Source organism: Schistocerca gregaria, unplaced genomic scaffold, assembly GCF_023897955.1.
Source record: "Schistocerca gregaria isolate iqSchGreg1 unplaced genomic scaffold, iqSchGreg1.2 ptg000552l, whole genome shotgun sequence".
NCBI classification, from domain to species: Eukaryota; Metazoa; Arthropoda; class Insecta; order Orthoptera; family Acrididae; genus Schistocerca; species Schistocerca gregaria.
This window is the reverse complement of record NW_026061946.1, coordinates 1,275,993-1,302,583: the sequence shown is the minus strand read 5'-3', so window position 1 is coordinate 1,302,583 and position 26,591 is coordinate 1,275,993. Positions and strand designations below refer to the sequence as shown.

The window sequence follows — 26,591 nt, the reverse complement described above, 5'->3', positions numbered from 1 at the left end:
AATGTAACCGTTTCAGAGAGAAGAGCGGCCAACGTGACGTTCTGGGTTTAAGTCGATTCGATAACAAATGACAAAAACGGACGGATATCTCAGGTTGTTACTACATATGAACACTTTTCACATTCTCCCGTGCAACGCGTCTGCTAGACTTCCCTTCAAGCAAAATCTTAAGGTCCTAGCTCATGTCCAAGGCACCAAAGAAGGGTAAAAGGTCAATATTCGATAACTAAAACTTGAATTGTAGTGTTTCTTACTGGCTATTACATCAACTTAGAAGCTTCTTCTGTGATCTGCTATGGTGCTTTTAGTGTCTAGCCCATACCGCAGCACACGACACAGCTTTGCAGACAATAAATGAAACCGTTTCAGAGAGAGGAGTGGCCAATGTAACGATCTGGCTTTAAATCGATTTGATAACAAAGGACGAAAATGGCAGATGTCTCAGGTTTTTAGCACATATGAACACTTTTCAAATTACCCGTGCAAAGCGACTGCTAGTCCTTCATCATGCAAAACTTAAGGTCCTAGCACAAGTCCAAGGCGCCAAACCCGTCTAAAAAGTCAATAATCGATTACTAACACGTGAATTGTACTACTTCTTACTGGCTATTACTTCAACTTAGAAACTTCTTCTGTGTTCTACTATGGTGCTTTTAGTGTCTCCGCAAGCCGCAGCACGCGACATAGCTATGCAGACGATAAATGTAACCGTTTCAGAGAGAAGAGCGGGCAGTGTGACGATCTGGCTTTAATTCGATTCGGCCAAACCCGTCTAAAAAGTCAATAATCGATTACTAACACGTGAATTGTACTACTTCTTACTGGCTATTACTTCAACTTAGAAACTTCTTCTGTGTTCTACTATGGTGCTTTTAGTGTCTCCGCAAGCCGCAGCACGCGACATAGCTATGCAGACGATAAATGTAACCGTTTCAGAGATAAGAGCGGGCAGTGTGACGATCTGGCTTTAATTCGATTCGATAAGAAAAAACGAAAACGGCCCGATTTCTCAGGTTTTTACTACATATAAACACTTTTCACATTATCCCATGCAACGTGGCTGCCAGACTTCCCATCAAGCAAGCACCAAAGAAATGTAAAAGGTAAATAATCAATAACTAAAACTTGAATTGTACTGTTTCTTACTAGCTATTACGTCAACTTAGAAGCTTCTTCTGTGTTCTACTATGGTGCTTTACGTGTCGAGCCCATACCGCAGCACACGACATAGCTTTGCAGACGATAAATGAAACCGTTTCAGAGAGAAGAGCGGCCAATGTGACGAACTGGCTTTAAGTCGAATGGTTAACAAATGACGAAAACGGACGGATTTCTCAGGTTTTTACTATATATATGAACACTTTTTACATACTCCCGTGCAAAGTGGCTGCTAGACATCCCTTTATGCAAAATCTTAAGGTCCTAGCTAATGTCCAAATCACCAAAGAAGGGTAAAAGGTCAATAATCGATAACTATAACTTGAATTGTACTATTTCTAACTTGCTATTACATCAACTTTGAAGCTTCTTCTGTGTTCTGCTATGATGCTTTTAGTGTCTCGCGCATACCGCAACACGCGACATAGCTTTGCACACTATAAATACAGCCGTTTCAGAGAGAAGAGCGGCCAATGTGACGATCTGGTTTAAGTCGATACGATAACAAATGACGAAAACGGACAGATTTCGCAGGTTTTTACTACTTATGAACACTTTTCAAATTACCCGTGCAAAGCGGCTGCTAGTCCTTCATCATGCAAAAATTTAAGGTCCTAGTTCAAATCCAAGGCGCCAAAGCCGTCTAAAAAGTCAATAATCGATAACTAAAATGTGAATTGTACTACTTCTTACTGGCTATTACATCAACTTAGAAGCTACTTCTGTGTTCTACTATGGTGCTTTTAGTGTCTCCGTATACTGCAGCAAGCGACATACCTTTGCAGACAATAAAGTTAATGGTTTCAGAGAGAAGAGCGGCCAATGTAACAATCTGGCTTCAAGTCGAATTGATAACAAATGACGAAACCGGACCGATATCTCAGGTTTTTACTCCATAAGAACACTTTTCACATTCTTCCTTGCAACGCGGCTGCTAGTCCTCCTTTCATGCAAAATTTTAAGGTCCTAGCTCATGCCCAAGGCACCAAAGCCGGCTAATAAGTCAATAATCGATAACTAAAACTTGAATTATACTTCTTCTTACTGGTTTCTACATCAGCTTAGAAACTTCACGTGTGTTCTACTATGGTGCTTTTAGTGTCTCCGCATACCTCAGCACGCGACATAGCTTTGCAGACTATAAATAAAACCGTTTCAGAGAGAAGAGCGGCCAATGTGACGATCTGGCTTTAAGTCGATTCGATAACAAATGACGAAAACGGACGGATTTCTCATGTTTTTAGTACATATGAACACTTTTCACAATCTCAATAGCAACGCAGCACGCAGCACGCGACATGGCTTTGCAAGCGATAAATGAAACCGTTTCAGAGAGAAGAGCGGCCAATGTAACGATCTGGCTTTAAGTCGATATGATAACAAATGACGAAAACGGACGGATATCTCAGGTTTTTACTACGTATGAACACTTTTCACATACTCGCGTGCAACGCAGCTGCTAGTCCTCCATTTATGCAAAATCGTAAGGTCCTTGCTCGTGTCCAAGGTACCAAAGAAGGCTAAAATGACAGTAATCGACAACTGAAACTTGAATTGTACTGCTTCTTACTGGCTATTACATAAACTTAGAAACTTCTTCCGTGCTCTATTTTGGTGCTTTTAGTGTCTCCGTATACCGCAGCACGCTACATAGCTTTGCACACGATAAATGTAACCGTTTCAGAGAGAAGAGCTGCCAATATTCGATCTGGCATTAAGTCGATTCGATTGCAAATGACGAAAACGGGCGAATTTCTCAGGTTTTTGCTAGATGTGAACACTTTCCACATTCTCCTGTGCGATGTGGCTGATTGACCTTCCTTCATGCAAATTCATAAGATTCTAGCGCATGTACAAGGATCTAATGCCGGCTAAGAAGTCATTAATCAATAACTAAAACTTGAATTTGACTGCTTCTTACTGGTTATTACGTCAACTTAGAAACTTCTTCTGTGTTCTACTATCGTGGCTTTAGTGTCTCCGCATTCCGCAGCACGCGACATAGCTTTGCACACGATGAATGTAACTGTTTTAGAGAGAAGACCGGCCAATGTGACGATCTGGCTTTAAGTCGATACGATAAAAAATGACGAAAACGGGCGGATTTCTTAGGTTTTTAGTACATATGAACACTTTTCACATTCTCTCCTGTAACGTGGCTCATCAGACCTTGATTAATGCCAAATTTTACGGTAGTCGGTCATTTCACTGGCACCAAAGCCGGCTAATAAATCAATAATCGATAACTAAAACCTAAATTGTACTGTTTCCTAAGGGCTAATTACATCAACCTAGAAGCGTCTTCTGTGTTCTACTGTGTTCTTTTTAGTGTCTCCGCATTCCTTAGCACGCAACATAAGTTTGCAGATGATAAATGTAACCGTTTCAGAGAGAAGAGCGGCCAATGTAACAATCTGGCTTTAAGTCGATTTGATAACAAATGACGAAAACGGACGGATATCTCAGGTTTTAACTACATAAGAACACTTTTCACATTCTCCCGTGCAACGCGGCTGTTAGTCCTCCTTTCATGCAAAATCTTAAGGTCCTAGCTCGTATCCAAGGCACCAAAGCCGGCTAAAAAGTGAATAATCGATAACAAAAACTTGAATTGTACTACGTGTTACTGGCTACTACATCAACTTGGAAGTTTCCTATGTGTTCTAGTATAGTGCTTTTAGTGTCGCCGCATACCGCAGCACGTGACACTGCTTTGGAGACGATAAATGTAACCGTTTCAGAAAAAAGAGCGGAAAATGTGACGATCTGGCATTAAGTCGATTTGATAGCAAATGACTATAACGGTCGGATTTCTCAGGTTTTTACTAGATATGAACACTTTTCACGTTCTCCCGTGCAACGTGGCCGCTAGACCTCCTTTCATACTAAATCTTAAGGTCCTAGCTCATGTACAATGCACTGAAGCCATCTAAAAAGTCTATAACTGACAACTAATACTTGAATTGTACTGCTTCTTACTTGCTATTACATCAACTTAGAAGCTTCTTCTCTGTTCTACTATGGTGCTTTTAGTGTCTCCGCATACTGCAGCACGCGACATAGCTTTGCACACGATAAATGTAATCGTTTCAGAAAGAAGAGCGGCCAATGTGACGATCTGTAATTAAGTCGATTGGATAGCAAATGACAAAAACGAGCGGATTTCTCAGGTTTTTACTAGATGTGAACACTTTTCACGTTCTCCCGTGCAACGTGGCTGCTAGATCTCCGTTCTTACTAAAACGTAAGGTCCTAGCTCATGTCCAATGCATTAAAGCCATCTAAAAAGTCAATACTTGGTAACTAATACTTGAATTGTACAGCTGCTTACTGGCTATTAGATCAACTTAGAAGCTTCTTCTCTGTTCTACTATGATGCTTTTAGTGTCTCCGACTACCGCAGCAAGCGACATAGCATGGCACACGATAAATGTAACCGTTTCAGAAAGAAGAGCGGAAAATGTGACGATCTGGCATTAATTCGATTCGATAGCAAATGACGATAACGGGCGGATTTCTCAGGTTTTTACTAGATGTGAACACTTTTCACATTCTCCCGTGCGATATGGCTCATAGACCTCCCTTCATACTAAATCGTAAGGTCCTAGCTCATGTCGAATGCACTAATACTTCAATTGTACAGTTGCTTACTGGCTATTACATCAACTTAGAAGCTTCTTCTGTGTTCTACTATGGTGCTTTTAGTGTCTCCGCATACCGCAGCACGCGACATAAGTTTGCACACGATAAATGTAACCGTTTCAGAGGGAAAACGGCCAATGTGACGATCTGGCATTACGTCGATTCGAAAGCAGATGACGAAAACGGGCGGATTTCTTAGGTTTTTACTGCACATAAAAACTTCTCACTTTCTCCCGTGCAACGTGGCTGCCAGACCTCCCTTCATGCCAAATCTTAAGGTCCTAGCTCATGTCCAAGGCACCAAAGCCGGCTAAAAATTCAATAATCGATAACAAAAACTTGAATTGTACTGCTTCTTACTGGCTATTACACCAAATTAAAAGCTTCTTCTGTGTTTTACTATGGTGCTTTTAGTGTCTCCGCAAACCGCAGCACGCTACATAGCTATGCAAACAATAAATGTAACCGTTTCAGAGAGGAAACGGCCAATGTGACGATCTGGCATTACGTGGATTCGAAAGCAGATGTGAAAACGGGCGGATTTCCTTGGTTTTTAGTACATATGAACACTTTTCACATTCTCTCGTGTAACGTGGCTGCCAGACCTTGTTTAATGCCAAATCTTAAGGTAGTCGGTTATTTCACTGGCACCAAAGCCGGCTAATAAATCATCTACATCTACATCTACATGACTACTCTGCAATTCACATTTAAGTGCTTTTCAGAGGGTTCATCGAACCACAATCATACTATCTCCTACTGTTCCACTCCCGAACAGCGAGCGGGAAAAACGAACAGCTAAACCTTTCTGTTCGAGCTCTGATTTCTCTTATTTTATTTTGATGATCATTCCTACCTATGTAGGTTGGGCTCAACAAAATATTTTCGCATTCGGAAGAGAAAGTTGGTGACTGAAATTTCGTAAAAAGGTCTCGCCATGACGAAAAACGTCTATGCTGTAATGACTTCCATCCCAACTCGTGTATCATATCTGCCACACTCTCTCCCCTATAACGCGATAATACAAAACGAGCTGCCCGTTTTTGCACCCTTTCGATGTCCTCCGTCAATCCCACCTGGTAAGGATCCCACACCGCGCAGCAATATTCTAACAGAGGACGAACGTGTGTAGTGTAAACTGTCTCTTTAGTGGACTTCTTGCATCTTCTAAGTGTCCTGCCAATGAAACGCAACCTTTGGCTGGCCCTCCCGACAATATTATCTATGTGGTCCTTCCAACTGAAGTTGTTCGTAATTTTAACACCCAGGTACTTAGTTGAATTGACAGCCTTGAGAATTGTACTATTTATCGAGTAATCGAATTCCAACGGATTTCTTTTGGAACTCATGTGGATCATCTCACACTTTCCGTTATTTAGCGTCAGCTGCCACCTGACAAACCATACAGCAATCTTTTCTAAATCGCTTTGCAGCTGATACTGGTCTTCGGATGACCTTACTAGACGTTAAATTACAGCATCATCTGCGAACAGTCTAAGAGAACTGCTCAGATTGTCACCCAGGTCATTTATATAGATCAGGAACAGTAGAGGTCCCAGGACGCTTCCCTGGGGAACACCTGATATCACTTTAGTTTTACTCGATGATTTGCCATCTATTACTACGAACTGCGACCTTCCTGACAGGAAATCACGAATCCAGTCGCACAACTGACACGATACCCCATAGCTCCGCAGCTTGATTAGAAGTCGCTTGTGGGGAACGGTGTCAAAGGCTTTCCGGAAATCTAGAAATACGGAATCAACTTGAGATCCCCTGTCGATAGCGGCCATTACTTCGTGCGAATAAAGAGCTAGCTGCGTTGCACAAGAGCGATGTTTTCTGAAGCCATGCTGATTACGTGTCAATAGATCGTTCCCTTCGAGGTGATTCATAATGTCTGAATACAGTATATGCTCCAAACCCCTACTGCAAACCGACGTCAATGATATAGGTCTGTAGTTAAATGGATTACTCCTACTACCCTTCTTGAACACTGGTGCGACCTGCGCAATTTTCCAATCTGTAGGTATAGATCTATCGGTGAGCGAGCGGTTGTATATGAGTGCTAAGTAGGGAGCTATAGTATCAGCGTAATCTGAAAGGAACCTAATCGGTATACAATCTGGACCTGAAGACTTGCCCGTATCAAGCGATTTGAGTTGCTTCGCAACCCCTAAGGTATCTACTTCTAAGAAACTCATGCTAGCAGATGTTCGTGTTTCAAATTCTGGAATATTCCATTCGTCTTCCCTGGTGAAGGAATTTCTGAAAACTGCGTTCAATAACTCCGCTTTAGCAGCACAATCGTCGATAACAGTACCATCGGCACTGCGCAGCGAAGGTATTGACTGCGTCTTGCCGCTTGTCTACTTTACATACGACCAGAATTTCTTCGGATTTTCTACCAAATTTCGAGACGATGTTTCGTTGTGGAACCTATTAAAGGCATCTCGCATCGAAGTACGTGCCAAATTTCGCGCGTCTGTAAATTTTAGCCCATCTTCGGGATTTCGCGTTCTTCTGAACTTCGCATGTTTTTTCCGTTGCCTCTGCAACAGCGTTCGGACTTTTTTTTGTGTACCACGGGGGATCCGTTCCATCTCTTACCAATTTACGAGGTATGAATATCTCAATTGCTGTTGCTACTATGTCTTTGAATTTGAGCCACATCTCGTCTACATTCGCATAGTCAGTTCGGAAGGAATGGAAATTGTCTTTTAGGAAGGCTTCTAGTGGCACTTTATCCGCTTTTTTTAATAAAATTATTTTGCGTTTGTTTCTGATGGATTTGGAAGAAATGGTATTGAGCCAAGCTACAATGACCTTGTGATCACTAATCACTGTACCAGTCATGATGCTCTCTATCAGCTCTGGATTGTTTGTGGTCAAGAGGTCAAGTGTGTTTTCGCAACCATTTACAATTCGCGTGGGTTCGTGGACTAACTGCTCGAAATAATTTTCGGAGAATGCATTTAGGACAATCTCGGAAGACGTTTTCTGCCTACCACCGGCTTTGAACAAGTATTTTTGCCAACATACCGAGGGTAGGTTGAAATCCCCACCAACTATAACCGTATGAGTTGGGTATTTATTTGTTACGAGACTCAAACTTTCTCTGAACTGTTCCGCAACTGTATCATCGGAGTCTGGGGGTCGGTAGAAGGAGCTAATTATTAACTTAATTCGGCTTTTAAGTATAACCTCCACCCACACCAATTCACACGGAGTATCTATTTCGACTTCACTACAAGATAAACCACTACTGACAGACACAAACACTCCACCACCAATTCTGCCTAATCTATCTTTCCTGAACACCGTCTGAGACTTCGTAAAAATTTCTGCAGAACTTATTTCAGGCTTTAGCCAGCTTTCTGTACCTATAACGATATCAGCTTCTGTGCTTTCTATTAGCGCTTGAAGCTCAGGGACTTTTCCAGCGCAACTACAACAATTTACAACTATAATTCCGACTGTTCCTTGATCCAAGCACGTCCTGTAATTGCCAAGCACCCTTTGACATTGCAGCCCATCCCGCACTTTCCCGAGGCCTTCTAACCTAAAAAACCGCCCAGTCCACGCCACACAGCTTCCGCTACCCGTGTAGCCGCCAGCTGAGTGTAGTGAACTCCTGACCTATTCAGCGGAACCCGAAACCCCACCAGCCTATGGCGCAAGTCAATGAATCTGCAGCCAATAAGGTTGCAAAACCGTCTGAGCCTCTGATTCAGACCCTCCAACCGGCTCTGCACCAAAGGTCCGCAGTCGGTTTTCTCAACGATGCTGCAGATGGTCAGCTCTGCCTTCATCTCGTAAGAAAGACCGGCAGCCTTCACCAAATCAGATAGCCGCTGGAATCCAGAGAGAATTTCCTCAGATCCAAAGCGACACACGTCATTAGTGCCGACATGTGCCACCACCTGCAGCTGGCTGCACCCTGTGCTCTTCATGGTATCCGGAAGGACCCTTTCCACATCAGGAATGACTCCTCCCGGAATGCACACGAAGTGCACACTGGATTTCTTCCCCTCCTTAGCCGCCGTATCCCTAAGGGGTCCCATTACGCGCCTAACATTGGAGCTCCCAACTAATCGATAACTAAAACCTGAATTGTACTGTTTCCTACGGGCTAATTACATCAACCTAGAAGCATCCTCTATGTTCTACTGTGTTGTTTTTAGTGTCTCTGCATTCCTTAGCACGCGACATAAGTTTGCAGACGATAAATGTAACCGTTTCAGAGAGAAAAGCTGCCAATGTAACGCTCTGGCAATACGTCGATTTGATAGCAAATGACGAAAACGGGCTTATTTCTTAGGTTTTTACTACATATGAACACTTTTCACATTCTCTCGTGTAACGTGGCTTTTAGGCCTCTCTTCATGCAAAATCTTAAGGTCGTCGGTAATGTCAAGGCACCAAAGCCGGATAATAAGTCAATAATCGATTACTAAAACTTAAAGTTTACTGCTTCTTACTGGCTGATTACATCAACTTATAAGCTTCTTCTGTGTTTTACTGTGTTGCTATTAGTACCTCCACATAGCGCAGCACACAACATAAGTTTTCAGACGATGAAGGTAACCACTTCACAGAGAAATTCCAAATTCTGTGTCTGTGTCTACTGCCTGCTCATATTGTTTAAAGCAGGTTGCTCTAAATGCCCAGTGGATCTGATTCCCTTGATACCCATTCTAAACAATCTCGGATTGGGAAAGGCCAAGCTCTGCTTATACTTATAGTCTGGGAAGTTGACATATCTTAGACAGTAAAATATGATGGTTAAAGATGTCCACTGAGTATTCCCATATACACTGAAGTTAGCTTTGAACAACAAATTATTAATTGGCCACCTACTCTTGACTCAATAGCTACTAAGATCTTTCACTGGTGAAGGAGGTGACAACGTTGTTACGTCCATTAGAGGCTTCTGTAGTTTGCTGAGAATGATGTGATATAATTGTGCCTTGTGATTTTCTGTGGAGTTCCAGAGTAAGTTCTACACTGGTGCAGGACATCCATTATTGCTGTTCTCATTCGAGGCAATCCTGGATTCTAAATCTCAAGCACCAGAGGATTAGAAACAGCAATGCAACCTCTGTCTTCCTGGCTGTCCACTATTTCAAAGTGCTGTGGTTGACAGTCTCTTCTCATTGTGCAGTGCTTGTAGATTATTGTAAATGGATAAACTGCAATATTTAGAACATCTCATTCTAAACTTTTTAAAGAACGAGACTTTTCTGTCACGACCACTTTTTGTGTGAGGTGATAAATACCAGGAATTTGGTTGTATTTTGAGAACCTAATGGTGACATACATTAGTGTCTGTGTAAATTAATGGAACTGGATTTTTCCTGAGGTCGGCAGTTTTCCGAAGGTCGGCGTTTTCCCACGAGGTCGGCGTTTTACCCCGAGGTCGACGTTTTTCCCTCGAGGTCTGCGTTTTTCCCCGAGGTCGGCGTTTTTTCCCTAGGTCTGCGTTTTTGCACTGAGGTCGGATCGGCGATTTTTTCCCCGAGGTCTAGAAATCTATCGGTATATTGAAAATCCAAAGTATTTTGATGTATATCGAACTATACTGATATGTCAAGTCAACTTGAAACATATATCCGACCACTAGATATCGGTATTTATCGAGATAGCGATATATTTCGATATACCTATTTATTTCGAGAATCGTTTTCTTAGGGGTACAGATTTTTTTCAAGACGTCCATTCTTTCCCATTATCGATTCATTTCGATATATCGACTTATGTCGAAGCACTCATTATACCGAGACGTCGATTTATTTCGAGATATCTATCTATATTGAGGCATCCATTTATTTCGAGGTATCAATTGATTTCGAAGTATCCGTTTATGTCGAGATATCGATTTAGTTTGATATACCGAAACAAATCGGGTTGTCTGTTTATTTCGAGCTATCGATATATTTCCATGTATCGGTGTACTTCAGATATCGATTCCTTTCGAGATATCGATATATTTCAAGAAACCTCTATATCTCAAGTAATCCATAAATTTCTAGATATTGTATTTTTAGAGATATCTTTATATTACTAGGTACCAATATATTTCAAGATATCGATATATTTCTATACCTCGATTTATCTCGAGAGGTCCGTGAGATTCGAGATATCGATCTATATGGTAAGCTGAAATGCGTATAGATGTCGATATATTTCGGGATATCGAATCATTTCGATGTAGCTGTCTTTTGGAGGTGTCGATTTATTTCGAAGTTTCGATTTTTTTCATGGTGTCGATTTATTTCGAGGTTGCGATTTATTTCGGGCTGGCGATTTATTTCTGGGTGTGGATTTATTTCGAGGTGTCGATATATTTCGAGGTGACGATATATTTCGACGTTACTTGTCGACTGCATCAGCTTAGAACCTATTTCGTACAGAGTGGTGCGACTGCATACCTCAGAAGGCGACATTGATATCCAGACGATGAATGTAAACGTTTCCGAGAGAAAAGCGTCCAATGTGACGAATTGGCACTACGTCATTATGAAAACAAATGACGGAAACGTGAGGTTTCTGCCACTCAAAGTGCTGCCAACTTTCACCCCACCCCCTCCTCACTCTCCCCAGTCGTGGCGATCAGCTGGTGTGATAGAAATGGACACAGGAAAGTAATAACGTTCCATTAAATCCCATTCTAGGGAGGTTCAAGGGTAAATGTTCCAGACGGTTTATTTGCATTAAGACACGCATACTGGACATCTACAATGTCACATCTGCCAGATCGTTTCTATTGTCAGCAGTGGAAAACAAAACAGCGTACTGAAAAAGCCAAAGTGAGACGCGGTTTTTGGTAGACGAAATAATAAGAATACTCTAGGCACTGATAATGATGATCTAATGAGAATTCTGGTATTGTTTTGAAAGATGCATTTAAATATGCATTGAACGTAGCTCCAAATTATTTTGAGAATTATAATTGCGGTATGATGGATCTACATTGGAGATTTGGTAATGCAAAACATTTCGATCTGAGAATACTTTACGTGATAGAACGGCATTGACCTTGTGTGTCATTAGGGTAAAGTTAATTTGCCGCCATTAACATAAAATTTATCCGCCATTAACATAAAATGTATTTTTCAGCTTACTTCAATAAGGACTCACTTCAGATGATTGGACAGCTAAAGAGAACTCAAACCGTTATTTTAATAGTATTCGTAGGTCCAATGCAGCATTTACCGTGGACAGTCCCTGAGTCAAGACTGTCAGTTTTATGTAGGGAGCACTCCTTTAAGAAAGCACTCCGTGTTCAGGCCACAAGTGGCCAATCAGGACCATCCGACCGCCACGTCATTCTCACTGAGGGTGGAGGAGGAGCTGGCTCTCCCACTCGTTGTGGTAGTTTCCTTTGACTGGAGCCGCTACTATTCGGTCGAGTAGTTCCTCAATTGGCATCGCAAGGCTGAGTGCAACCCGAAAAATGGAAACAGCGCATAGCGGCCCGGATGGTCACCCATCCAAGTGCCGACCACGCCCGAAAGTGCTAAACTTCGGTGATCTGACGGGAACCGGTGTATCCACTGCGGCAAGGCCGTTGCCCCTACCACTTTTACATGATATTTTTGATCGTAGATCAGGTCTGATGGCTGGAAAGAATGGACGTTTACCATGTTATGCACATTTATATTTTCACTACGTCGACACAGCTGGTCCAATTTCGACCAGCGGTGATGGTAGCCATAATGATCGAGCCAAGCATCCTGTGTACATTGGTTGCACCCAAGTGTGTGGGGGTCACAGCATTCGTGACATTTAAATTTGTTACTTCTTTGCTACTATATTCGCAATAAATTTTGCAGACAGTATCCGCATATGACGCTGAATGCACCTACAAAATTATATCATTGTACGACACATGTTTCAGGAGATACGTCATAAAAACTCAGGACAAGGCCAGACGCTGCATAGTACGGACGTGGACGCACAGCTGTAAATAAATGCCTGGTCAACACCAAGCTTTTCCGCTAGTCATCTATAAAGATAAAAAATCCCCAATATTGTCCACCAGCATATTTTTGAAAAACCTTTATTTTGTCATCCATTTCTTTTTCCTGTAAAAATCGTAAAAGCCGCATCATTGTGTTTTTAAAAATCGTTTCCTATTGTCATCTCTTTTTATGTATTTTAAACCATTTATCGCTTGTGTAACCTGTGGCTACAAGTCCATTCCCTTTATGGGGTAATCGAAATAATGAACAACGGAAAAAAGTGTGGGTCAATTTCTTCCTCATTTTTCGGAACATTTGATAATAGTATATCGTTGGCTCTTTGAGGGCGTGGTAGGTACATACAAGAGATTAGTGTAAGATTAGAATTTGGGTTAGATACAGTGCCAGGAGGTTCTGTTTCTATCTGGCTAGCTTCAAAGTACTTCACCATCTACTAAGTGATGCGTTTCATTGTGAATGGTGTGGTCTGTGCTAGGTCAACCGCGGAGGTTGCATCGGTTCACGTGAGATCACCGAAGTTAAGTGCGTTGTCGGGCGTTGAAGGCACTTGGATGGGTGATCATCCAGGCCGCCTCATGATGCCAATCGAGGAGCTACTCGGCCCAATAGTAGCGGCTCCGGTCAAAAAATACCAACATAACGACCGGGAGAGCAGTGTGCTGACCCCCGCCCCTCCTGTTCGCATCCTCCACGGATGATGACACGGCGGTCGGATGGTGCTGTCCCAGTAGGTCACTCGTGGCCTGAAGACGGAGTGCTTACAAAGCAAACTACTCTCCAGTGGATGGTCGTACTACTGAGACCTTGATGCCTGGCATCAATAACAGATGGCAGCACAAGAGGTTGGCTTACGCCTACTGCCGAATTTTGCGATCTGTCGTAAGCCTGCGTAAGTACGTGGGGCCTTCCGTCTTATGTGCAAGCATATCCATTGCGTTTTCTGCCGCGCGACTTGAGTGGAATGTTTCATTATTTCTGAAATATTATAGAAATGTTTTTCGTTGTATATCCTCACCATCGGTACTGAATTTACTGTAAAATTACTTGCTCACTTTTCGGAACTTCCGTTCATAGTAAATCGATACTATTTGAAGCCGTGGTAGACACGAGTCTAGTGTGCTTCACCTTCAGCACCTTCTGTGTCAGTCTCGGTTCCTAGGTCCCTGATTTCACAACGAACAGTTCGTTGTCTACTGAGTATACTGTCTGTTGCACGACACTATCCCTCCCACGCTGCTAAATGTAGGTCGTCGGCAAAATATGACTGCAGTGGAACAAGGGCGTCTGCAGAAATTTCCCCAGGAGGTGGTGGTGGCATTGTTAGTGGTGTGTGTGTGTGTGTGTGTGTGTGTGTGTGTGTGTGTGTGTGTGCGTGTGTGTGTGTGTGTGCGGAGGCCATTACTATGAAATTCACACAGTCCAGACCGCCAAGGAAAATAAACCTTGAGATTTGGAAAGGTTGTTGATCTTATACCGCTTATACTGCATATTTCGAAATTCCACCTCTAAGGGGGATACACAGGAAATGAAAGGATTTTTGAAACATGTAGCTATTAAGGTAATTTTGAAGCTAGGCAGACGAAAATTTGTATCTGGTTTCTAGGTCAGAAATAAAGAAATATGTGTTCCAGTATTATTGGGAATTTAACCTCTATGAGGTGAAATAGTAGGTGAACATTTTATCTTGAGATAAAAAATTATGGAAGGACTATGGAAGTATTTTTAAGGCTATATCTACGAAAATTGGTATTTGACTTCAAGGTTACAAATAAGAAAATACGTATTTTCGTGTTTTTGGAAGTTCAACCCCTAAGGGGATGAAATAGAGTGAGCTGGTGCGTTTATGGCGCCAGTTTCCGTCGATCGATGTTTCGATCTTTGAGTCGCGGTCCATAGGACACTGCTCGCTAACCGACTGTAGTAGTTCTCTGTGCGGCCCAACATGGGGCTTACCGCGCTTACACTGGACACAGTTGCCAACAAATCGCATGCCATCGCCATATAGGTTGGGCCAAAACATGTGTTCCCGAACTCTGTTCAAGGTCTTGTAGAACCCCAAATGATCCCCTACCGCCGAATCGTGGAAATATCTGAGTGCCATGCTAACTCGTTCCTGTGGAATACAGACCTTCCCTTCACCACGGTTGTCTTCCCCTTTACACAAGACACCCCCCCCCACCCCACCCCCCGAAGACCTCGCCATCCGCCAACTGCTGCCGAATCGGTCCCCACCCGGGGTCCTCGGCCTGTTTGCCGGCTAAGTCGCAGAAGAAGCCGGGTGTCTCGGAGAGAAGGAAATTGACCCCCAGATCCGGCTCCACGTGGCCCTTGCCTTCCCCAGACTCTGCCGCGAACATACGGATAAGAGCGTCGCCAATTCATTGTCTCTGCCACTAATATGGCGAACCTGGAGATAAGTCTCGTCATCTTAACTTTGGTATGATTTTTAGCGATCTTATTAATCAAAGTTTAAGGGCTGGCACTGGCCAAGTAACTCACGGAGGCTCATTGGTTTCAGTCCAGTTGTATTGCTCACCTGTTCTCCAGATAGGGTTGTGTAGTTTATGTCTCAGAAAATTGTCTGCTCTTGATGTGTGTTGTGTTAGAGATAACTGGCAGCGGTCGACGCTAGCATACTGGGAGCAGAGCACCACGGCGGCAGAGAGATATTTGAGGCCATGTCCTCTCCTTTACATCTTGGGTTATGTTGTCACTTTTGCGTGATTCCATCTTTCCGGTGCTGAACTATAGCATCCAAAGTTCAATTGCATTGCCATGTTGAGTATATTTCTATGTCATTCTCTGCCTCGTGGATCTCTTGTATTGATTTGAATCCTTGGTCTGCTCGCGTCTATCGCCAATTCACACGAAATATTGAAGCAACCTTATTTTAAGGGTATTGTCATATAGTCATGTTCTAGTTGTAATCGTTCTAAGAATATTGTTGATTAATCAACTGAGTAAGTAAATTTGAAGGTCCGTTTAGTCAAAATTAAAGGACCCCCTTAATTGTTTTAGTCATTTTTATACAGTTTTGTTTAGGAAAGTTGGCAAGCCGAACGTTAAATATCTGTATTCTTACGCTTAATCTGTTTCTCCCCTGATTGCAAGTAGTGAGAGTTCTGCTATGATTTTTATGGACATTTGTGCTATTTAAGTAAAGCTTTACCTAAGTATATATACCTAGTCATATTCAAATTTCAAGTTTTACGGGTCTCGTTCCACTTAACGAAATTTATTTATTATTTGTCCAACTGATCTGGCCTTGTGATTTTATAATGCTTTTGATTGTAATAAAATATGTAGCAACTACAACGGATTACTATTGTGATTTTGGTGTGTCACTACCATACCCCATATCACAGAGGATGAAATGTTTCATGAAATATATGAAAACCTGTTTTTGATACATTCAACATTGATACATTCAACTGGTGGAATATAGGATGTAATGTTTTATGAAAGTATTTCAGTGCGAAAGAGTTTTTAAAGCGAAATCTATGAATATTGTGTTATTGAAAACTACGTGTTTCACTGTTTTTGGAACTACAACCTCCAAGAAGGTGCAATAGGGGCACAGGTTTCACTGACCCATAGCCTTCCAGCCCAACCTGCAAAGTATACGGACTTGAAATTTGATGAAGGTGTAAATCTTACGCTGAAAGCATCATTTAAGAAGAGATTGTTCGAAATTTCACTCCTATGGGGGTGAAACATGGGTTGAAAGTCTTTTTTTTTTTAATATGTCCCTATGTCCCTATTGAAGCTATAACTACAAAACTACGAAAATTGACATTTGGTGTCTCAGTCAGATACAAAAAAGAAACAGGTTTTTAGCATTTTCCGAAATTCTTCCATTGGGGGATAAAATAATTAGTGAAGGTTTTTTGAAAATAAATCATTATTAAAGAACTACTGAAGCATTTTTATAGCTACATCTATGAAAATAGGTATTTGACATCTCGGTTGGATGTAAAAAAAATGTGTTTCGTTGCTTTTGGAAATTTAACTCACTAATAGAGTGAAATAGGGGATGTAATGTTTTATGAAATATTTCACTATGAAAGCATTTTTAGAATTAAATGGATGAAGATTTGAATTTGGCTCCTCGGCTCTAAATAGAAGAATACGTGTTTAATTGTTTTTGAAACCCAACCCCTAAAGGGTGTGAGATGTTTCAGAAAATGGTTCATTATGAAAGGATTGCTAAATATATCTGACAATTCGTATTCGGCTAATATGTTACAATTTTTAAAAACTACGTGTTTTTCTGGTTTTGGAACTTCGAGCATAAGGGGATGAAAATTTTAATGAAATATTTATTGCGTTATATTAAAATATTTTAAATCTGCATCTATGAAAACCGGTATTTCACTTCTCAATTAGATATAAAGAAATATGCGTTAGGGAATGAAAGACTGTACGGAGATATCACCACAAGAATACAAACGGCTTGATTAACAAAAACCTTGGACTCCAGCTGTCAGCATTGCTTTTTGATCATTCAGTAAAAGACCATGCTTCAACGGCGCTAAGTTTAGAAAGTGTTGCAGTTTATAAAAGACATAAAAAAACGATTAAAGAAAAAAATTCTATGCAGACCATGAACGGCCTACGCAAGTAAAGAAGCGGATGATAAGCTAGCTCTTTATGCAAATGAGTTGGTCAGTTTAAGTTCCGAGACATGTCATGCAGCAGGAACGGAATCCTATAGTTGCTACGATTGGCTAAAGGAAAAGTTTTGCAGAATCACTCGAAATCACTTCTGCAAGTGGCTAAGAATCTCGTAATGAATAAAAATTCTGTACTGAGAATTCCAAGGTGGGAGATGCAAGATTCCTCCCCCCCCCCCTTCCCCTTCCTCACAATGCTATCCTTCTTTACCTACAGCAAAAAATAAATAAATAAATTAATAAATAAAACTAGAGAAATTTCTACTGTGAAACTATTTGCATACAAGAGAACGGCCCTTGAAATTTAACTCTTCAAAGTTTTAAGCCCTGCTCATTCCGGATATTGATTAGAAAGTGTTAATCCACATGTGAAACCTGAGTATATAATCCCTGTGACATTTGATCAACGGTGTTCCATAAGGACAGGTTCTCATTCAAAACGTTCGAAAATTCAATTTCTTTGTAGTTGCATTTTTTAAAGGTGTACTTGTCTAGACTCTTGGAACAGAAAGTTTTTTTTTTTTTTAATCCGTGCTTTACAAAAGTTTCTACAGTCCATTGTTTGAAGCAGTGTCACGGCTGCCATGAGCCGCGCGGGGTACCCGCCATGTGTCCAACGCCTTGTCACGGTTCGCGCGGCTCCCCCTGTTGGAGGTTCGAGTCCTCCCTCGGGCATGGTTGTGTGTGTGTTGTCCTTAGCATAAGTTACTGTAAGTAGTGTGCAAACATACGGACTGATGGTTCAAATGGCTCTGAGCACTTTGGGACTTAACATCTGAGGTCATCAGTTTCCTAGAACTTAGAACGACTTAAACCTAACTAAATTAAGGACATCACACACACCCATGCTCGAGGCAGGATTTGAACCTGCGACCGTAGCGGTCGCGTGGCTCCCGACTGAAGCGCCTACAACCGCTCGGCCACATCGGCCGGTCTATCATGTATTCTAGAAGAGTTGCAAGGTCGTCAGTGGCGCCTGTTCTTTCGAGAGCAGTTACTATCTTCATATCTATGGTTAAACGTTACCCAGCCATTGACCTTCGTCTGTGCGAATGCGCACAGGTTGCCGGAACTCTTACGGGAATCGTCACCTTAGTGTGAGCCAGTAATGAGTGGATGGACAAATACCTTTTAAGTACATTACGTATGCGGATTGTGGACGGTTGGGGATGTGAGTCTCACGGGAAGCGTGCGAGGGATAAATTCCTGCAGTCGTGCTGTTCATGTGTGCCCTCGATGGCTCAGATGGATTGAGCGTCTGCCTTGTAAGCAGGAGATTCTGGGTTCGAGTCCCAGTAGGGGCACACTTTTCAGCTGTCCCCATCGAAGTATATCAACAACACCTGTCGGCAGCTGAGGGTTTCAATTAATTATCAGTTGTGAAGGTGATTCGATGAACCCTTTGCCAGGCACTTAAATGTGTTTTGCAGGGTATCCATATAGATGTAGATGATAACTCGTCCCGTGTCGCACGTGCTCAAAATGATTCATACTGCAGAATGCATGCAAACATACTCACCGAAAATACGGACGAATATCAAGTGCAGGCTGCCGAGTGCTGCATATCCAGCTTTGACAGATCGGCTTTTCCTGCCAAGAAGAACAGGAAGTTGCTGTCTAGGAACAATCAGAGGTAGAGGAAGGGTTGATAAATACTCCTTGACTTGCAGACTAAACGTAAATAACGAAAATACATTTTTGGTAAAAATTGGTCAAAACATAATCGGTTGCCCTCCGTATTGGATTAGCTGTTTTGAATATTGAAAATCTGACTTCAGATTCGTTTTCAGTGACATTAAAAATATATATGTAACACTCAGTTCATGCAAATCGAAGTAATAATATAACTAAATGTTTTCCCTAAACTTTGAACACATTTTTTTCGGGTAACTATTTTCTCAGAACGGCATGCAGCATAAATTAAAAGTGGTTCGTTCTCTTAACATCTACCTCTGACCCCTAAAAGTAAACACTTTTCTTAGGAACTTATAGCTATAATATGACATTTGTTAATATTAACTAATTTTTGTGTAGGCATAAGGAGTGAAACAAACCCTCAAAAATCGAACTCAAAGTTCGAATTAGCACTGTATCGTTAAATTTAAGGTTGTTTCATTGCGGTTAGGTATACGCTCCCATAAATTTTATGTTTTATCGACTGATGTTATCCATTTTCAATTTCAGGGGAATAATGTAGTATCAACTGATGTTACCCATTTTTGAATTCAGGTAACATATGAGGTGCCACACTGCACGCGCTCTGCGTACTCCAGTCTCGCAGGCCCTTGATCAAATCATAATTACGGGCGCCATTTTTTATTGAAAATCTAAAATTAAGCTCATAGTATTATCACTCGTAATTCCCAAACAGATCTTTCGAATGTATTTTCATTGTCTCAAAAAGAATTTCAAATGTACCCTTTTTTGCTCATTTGTATGAGAACCTGGCCGTAACGCCGGAATATAGTCACGAGATTTTTTTTCAGAGACGCTGTACGTTCGCGAGAAGACTTTCGTTCTGCGCGTGTCGAAGGACATTCCTCAGATATTACTGTGTGTGTGCTACTCAGTCGTGCCATTTAAGTGTACATCTTTGCATAGTTTTCCTTTCACGATGTAAACAGTGTTCCGCTCAGTTGCTAACTGGCCAGTGAGTGGTTCCGAAGGTATCGGATGTGCGGTGCGTTCGGTCTGCTAGGACAACAGCAGACTAGCGTGGTGCGATGGCAGAAGCAGACACTGAGGGAGCTAGCTGCTGGGACGCCAGCGAACAATTTATGCCAAGTAAGACGAAGAGGACTATTCTAAAATTACGAGCCGTCTCAAAAGTGTTTACCATTGGTAAATCTTGCTGTTGAGTCTGACAAAACTGGCAGTTTTGCCTGGAGATACATTAGAGAGAGCTACAGGAAATACCCCCACCCCCCTCAATGAATTTTTGGTTGTGATGACAGGCCGATTGGTAGTGTAGCCCGAGATCTAAGTTAGGTTGGAAGGTGGTAATTTGACTGAGAGTTGTTTACGCCAACGATTATGAATGCCGACTAAACGTTGTGCGAGCAGATTGCCCTGTAGCGTAGCCTAGCGTTTCCGTCCGCGCCACATTTAACACACTTTCTCTAACTGTGTACAAAAGTCTCACAACAGCCACGATAACTACGTTTCTGGTGGGGGGAGGGTAGAGTCCACTATGTAACTTTCACTGCAAATTTTAGTAACCGCATAAACTAACCGAAATAGAAGCGTAATTTTAACTATATTTCCTTTTGTGGGAAAATAATGGTTCTCCTCTTTCGGCAGCAACTGTAATATGTAGGCGACTTATTAGTTTTTTTTAACTCTGAATCATGATCTCAATAGACGCAGTGCTTTTTTTACGTTACTTGATTTGTGGTCTATAGTAAACAATGCAACGAATTGGTAAATTCTTTGAAGTTTGACGTGTCTTACATAGACGACGTCTGCAATGTTCGTAAGGCCAAGTTTGCATATATTCGGTGTCTGTTTTTTTCGCCATGTACTGTATAATTAAAGGGAGGAGGATTATGTTCAAGGAGCAGTGCATTAGCAGTCTATGGAGAAATTGAGAATTTGGATCTAAAGAACGGCATGCTCGGGCAGTTCGTGCTATTCTGTTGACCACTGTGTAATTCGGACACAGTGATCATTGCCTCTCCCTCGTAACCAGGGGACTCGGGTGCTAATCCTGGTCTGGCACAAATTTTCAACAGTGCCCATTGACTAAAGTCTGTGCCCATTGTCAGCTAATGTCATTGTTTCGGTGTTAAATTGTATTTTGTTCACGATACGTAGTTTGGCTTTTTCATGGATAACAGCTTTGAAAAGCGTACAGATTATATTGATATTTGCTCGTCGTTAGTCCAAGGCAACTATAGCGATTTATAAACACAGTTGTAGTTCGTATTAAGCCTACATACGTAATTGTGTCCTGTGTTTCTTTACCAAGAACTACTTCCTAAGTAATTCCCCTGTAGTGGTATTTTGTTTTAGTATTTTGTTTAAATATTTATAGACTGCAGGCTTGGATGAAATATGAAACACATGTCCGAAGTTCCTGTTGATACTGCAGATACTGTTTCATCCGTACTAGGGGCCAAAACATTTCATCTAATACAGAAGGACACAATTTGTCTCGAGATTTAGCAATTTTTCGTAATAGAGGCCTTGCTTCGATATATTTTTCTCTAATTCTTGTTTGGATTTAATCTTAAAACACACTAACTCTTCCACCACTTATTCGATATGTGGTTTTATCCATTTCGTAGCCTAGAGTTCCTAAACGGTCGATAATATTAATGATTTCCTTTCTCAATTATATTTTCTGTAAATCTCCTGTTTATGGTTATTGCTAACATGTTTCACGTTCTCACTTTTATTATTTTTATTTTTCTAGTTTTGTGCCTTGTAGCCAAATTTTCTTAGAATCTGGTTTCTAATTCTGAAATAGTAACAGTTGAAGGTCAAGAGAAGATTGCGGTCTATTTGAGGAGAGTGGCTTGGAGATTTTTTATAACAGACGTATACAGGTCATGGGGATCCTTACCTATATACATTTACTTCGAGTGTGATGTAGCCCATTCTCTTGTCATGATCTCGGCTGTATCGTAGCACATTGTCTCGGTTAGGTTGGAGATTTCTGTTGAGAGTTGCCGAAGTCAACGAAAGTGATTACAAAGTAAAGACTGTGCTAACAGAACGATCTGTAGCGTAGTCCAACACGTTCTTTCTGTCCTTTTAAAGCCTCTTTTAATTAAAAATAACTAAAGCTGCAAGATACAATCACAAAAACTGTATTACGTAATAGAGTAATCCCAGACTATTGTTGTGTAAGTTGTGTGCGTACACTATTTTTTTTGTCAGTGAATATACATTTTTTTACTCATTTGCTGGGTTTCAATTTTCCCCGTTTTCTGGCAAAAAACCTTTTCCTGTGAAGGGCCCATTAGCTTGTCGGTTATATTTGTGACTTTCTCGACGGTCAGTAATTTCCTGATAGTCCATCCACCGGCGTCATTGTTAACATCGGATATAGATTTTAGTATTAGGAAGGCTAATATGAAGCTAATGCATAAGTAGGTCTAATAATTAATAAAAATAGGAATGCGGGTAAGCTACTACAAACAGCATAGTGAACGCATTGTTGTGGCCAAGATAGCCACGAATCCCACGCCTACTAAAGTCGTAAAAGTAGTCCGCAGATGATGAAGAAATTGATGAAATGTGTGATAAGATAAAAGAAATCATTCGGATAGTGATGGGAGATGAAAATTTAATATTAATGGGTGACTGGAATTCGACAGTGGGAAATGGAAGAAAAGGAAACGTAGTAGGTGAATATGGAATGGGGGTAAAAAATGAAAGAGGAAGCCGCCTGGTAGGTTTTTGCCCAGAGCATAACTTAATCATAGCTAACACTTGGTTCAAAAATCATGAAAGAAGGTTGTTTACGTGGAAGAGACCTGGAGATACTGCAATATTTCATATATATTATATAATGGTAAGACAGAGATTTAGGAACCAGATTTTAAATTGTAAGACATTTCCAGGGGAAAATGTGGACTCTGATCACAATATATTGATTATGAACTGTAGATTAAACTGAAGAAACTGGAAAAAGGTGGGAATTTCAGGAGATGGGACCTGAAAGAACTGACAGAATCAGAAGTTGTAGAGTGTTTCAGGAAGATCATTAGGGAACGATCTACGGGAATGGGGGAAAGTAATACAGTGTGATGAGGGATCTGAGTGGTGTACTGTCAAGGGGGAGGGGGTTCCTCAGGGATCAGTGTTGGGGCCGCTCCAGTTCCTTATTTATATAAATGATATGCCCTCAAGTATTACGGGTAACTCTAAAATATTTCTGTTTGCTGATGACACTAGCTTGGTAGTAAAGGATGTTGGGTGCAACATTGACTCCGTTTCAAGTAGTGCAGTACATGACCTCAGTCCATGGCTTGTAGAAAATAAACTAACGTTAAATCACAGTAAGCTTCAGTTTTTACATTTTCTAACACACAATTCAACAAAACCTGACGTTTTAATTTCACAGCATGGGCATATGATTGGTGAAACTGAACGGTTCACATTCCTAGGTGTTCAAATAAATAGTAAGATGTCGTGGAAAGCCCACGTTCAGGATCTTGTTCAAAGACTTAATACTGCCATTTTCACTATTGGAACGGTGCCGAAAGTGAGTGATACTTCGACAAGTAAATTAGTCTACTTTGCTTATTTCCATTCACTTATGTCGTATGGTATTATGTTTTTGGGTAACTCTTCCCATTCTAGAAGGATATTTTTGGCTCAGAAACTGGAGGTTCGGGCAAAAAGTGGTGTGAGTTCACGAACCTCTTGTCGACTTCTGTTCAGGGAGTCTGGGTATTTTGACATTGGCCTCTCAATATGTATATTACTTATTGTCGTTTCTTGTTATCAATATTAGTTTATTTCCAACAATAAGCAGCTTTCACTCGGTTAATACTCGGCAGAAATCAAACCTCCATTTGGATCGGACTTCCTTAACTCATGTGCAAAAATGTGTGCAGTATACTGCTGCATCAATTTTCAATAAGCTGCCACTCGAATTCAAAACTCTTAGCAGTAATCCACGCGCTTTCAAATCGAAACTGGAGTGTTTCCTCATGGGTCACTCCTTTTATTCTGTCGAGGAGTTAATTGAAAAATTAAGCTGATTCTCATTGTACTGCTGATAGCGTTTGCTTAAACTTATGGACTGATTTTCTCTCAGGTTCATGAACATGTATTTCTATCTGTTATTACTTTTTTGTTGTAAGTTCATGTGTCGCCCTAACCGCCGGCTGCTTCACGTCTGCTGTGCAGCGAGCTACCTTAATTTAAGTATTAACTCTATTTTTCTTACTTGTCACTTCTTCTTCCGTGTGTTTTTGCTTTTAGGAAGCTTTAATTGTCGAGTGCTAGTAATAGTGTTACATAGATTTCGTGTTTGTTTTGAATACAGTCAGAGAGAGTCCTTGTAGTCAGCCATAGTGCCAGTAGTGCTAGTGTTTGTTTTGAATACAGTCCAGAGACAGGTAGTGCTATTTTCATTGTTTTCCACAAGAAGTGGTTAGCAATCACAGTTTAGTCAGTAATCAATCGCCTTTAGTGAATTAGCAGTCTACTTAAAAGTTGATTAAGTCTCTACGGTAAATTGATTCCTTAGGATGGATAGGATGTGTGACTGCTGTGTACAGACGCTGGCCACTCTTCGCGAACAGCTGAGCGTGTTGATGGCCGCGGTCAGCCGTCTTCAGGCTGCTGCCTCGGAGTGTAGCGGCAGTGGGGAGTCTGGTGCGTCGCATGGTGCACCCCAGGTATTAGATGCTTCACCCACTGTCCCTGCTGTCGAGAGATCTTCGCGGGTACCGGGCGCGGTTGGGCCACCCTCTCCCCAAGGGGAGTGGCGGGTTCAGTGGCGTTCGCGGCGCACGAGGCGGAGGGTCAATGTGGAGGCTGGCCGTGTGGCATCGCCCGCTCTGCCTGTGAATGGACATGTGGCTGCTCCTTCAGCAAGGTCCGAGCAGGCACACGGGGGGGAGGGGTTTATTAGTTATTGGGAGCTCCAACGTTAGGCTAGTGATGGAGCCCCTTAGGGAAATGTTATAGTTCTGGGAGGAGATTTTAATTTTGCTGGATATAGACTGGGAGACTCAAACGTTCATAACGGGTGGCAGGGACAAAGAATCCATTGAAATATTTTTAAGTGCTTTATCTGAAAACTACCTTGAGCAGTTAAACAGAGAACCGACTCGTGGCGATAATATATTAGACCTTCTGGTGACAAACAGACCCGAACTATTTGAATCAGTTAATGCAGAACAGGGAATCAGCGATCATAAAGCAAAGGGAACTTCACAGCAAACATAAACATAGCCAAAGCCTTGCTGACAAACAAAAATTACGCGAAGCGAAATGTAGTGTAAGGAGGGCTATGGGAGAGGCTTTCAATGAATTCGAAAGTAAAGTTCTATGTACTGACTTGGCAGAAAATCATAAGAAATTTTGGTCCTATGTCAAAGCGGTAGGTGGATCAAAACAAAATGTCCAGACACTCTGTGACCAAAATGGTACTGAAACAGAGGATGACAGACTAAAGGCCGAAATACTAAATGTCTTCTTCCAAAGCTGTTTCACAGAGGAAGACTGCACTGTGCTTCCTACTCTTGAAGTCGCACAGTTGACAAAATGGTAGATATCGAAATAGACGACAGAGGGATAGAGAAACAATTAAAATCGCTCAAAAGAGGAAAGGCCTCTGGTCCTGATGGGATACCAGTTTGATTTTACACAGAATACGCGAAGGAACTTGCCCCCTTCTTGCAGCGGTGTACCGTAGGTCTCTAGAAGAGCGAAGCGTTCCAAAGGATTGGAAAAGGGCACAGGTCATCCCCGTTTTCAAGAAGGGACGTCGAACGGATGTGCAGAACTATAGACCTATATCTCTAACGTCGATCAGTTGTAGAATTTTGGAACACGTATTATGTTCGAGTATAATGCCTTTTCTGGAGACTAGAAATCTACTCTGTAGGAATCAGCATGGGTTTCGAAAAAGACGGCCGTGTGAAACCCAGCTCGCGCTATTCGTCCACGAGACTCAGAGGTCCTTAGACACGGGTTCACAAGTAGATGCCGTGTTTCTTGACTTCCGCAAGGCGTTTGACACAGTTCCCCACAGTCGTTTAATGAACAAAGTAAGAGCATACGGACTATCAGATCAGTTGTGTGCTTGGATCGAGGAGTTCCTAGATAACAGAACGCAGCATGTCATTCTCAATGGAGAGAAGTCTTCCGAAGTAAGAGTGATTTCAGGTGTGCCGCAGGGGAGTGTCATAGGACCGTTGCTATTCACAATATTCATAAATGACCTGGTGGATGACATCGGAAAGTCCCTGAGGCTTTTTGCAGATGATGCTGTGATGTATCGAGAGGTTGCAACAATGGAAAATTGTACTGATATGCAGGAGGATCTGCAGCGAACTGACGCATGGTGCACGGAATGGCAATTGAATCTCAATGTAGACAAGTGTAATGTGATGCGAATGTATAGAAAGATAGGTCCCTTATCATTTAGCTACAAAATAGCAGGTCAGCA

At 41.7% G+C, this 26,591-nt stretch overlaps 1 non-coding gene across 1 annotated transcript; it reads left to right on the top strand.

The window, feature by feature from the left end:
- Nucleotides 1-18,687: 18,687 nt before the first annotated feature.
- Trnat-ugu (transfer RNA threonine (anticodon UGU)) lies at nucleotides 18,688-18,762 on the top strand. Its single transcript has one exon. It is a non-coding gene; the product is annotated as a tRNA-Thr (tRNA).
- The last annotated feature ends 7,829 nt before the right edge of the window (nucleotides 18,763-26,591 follow it).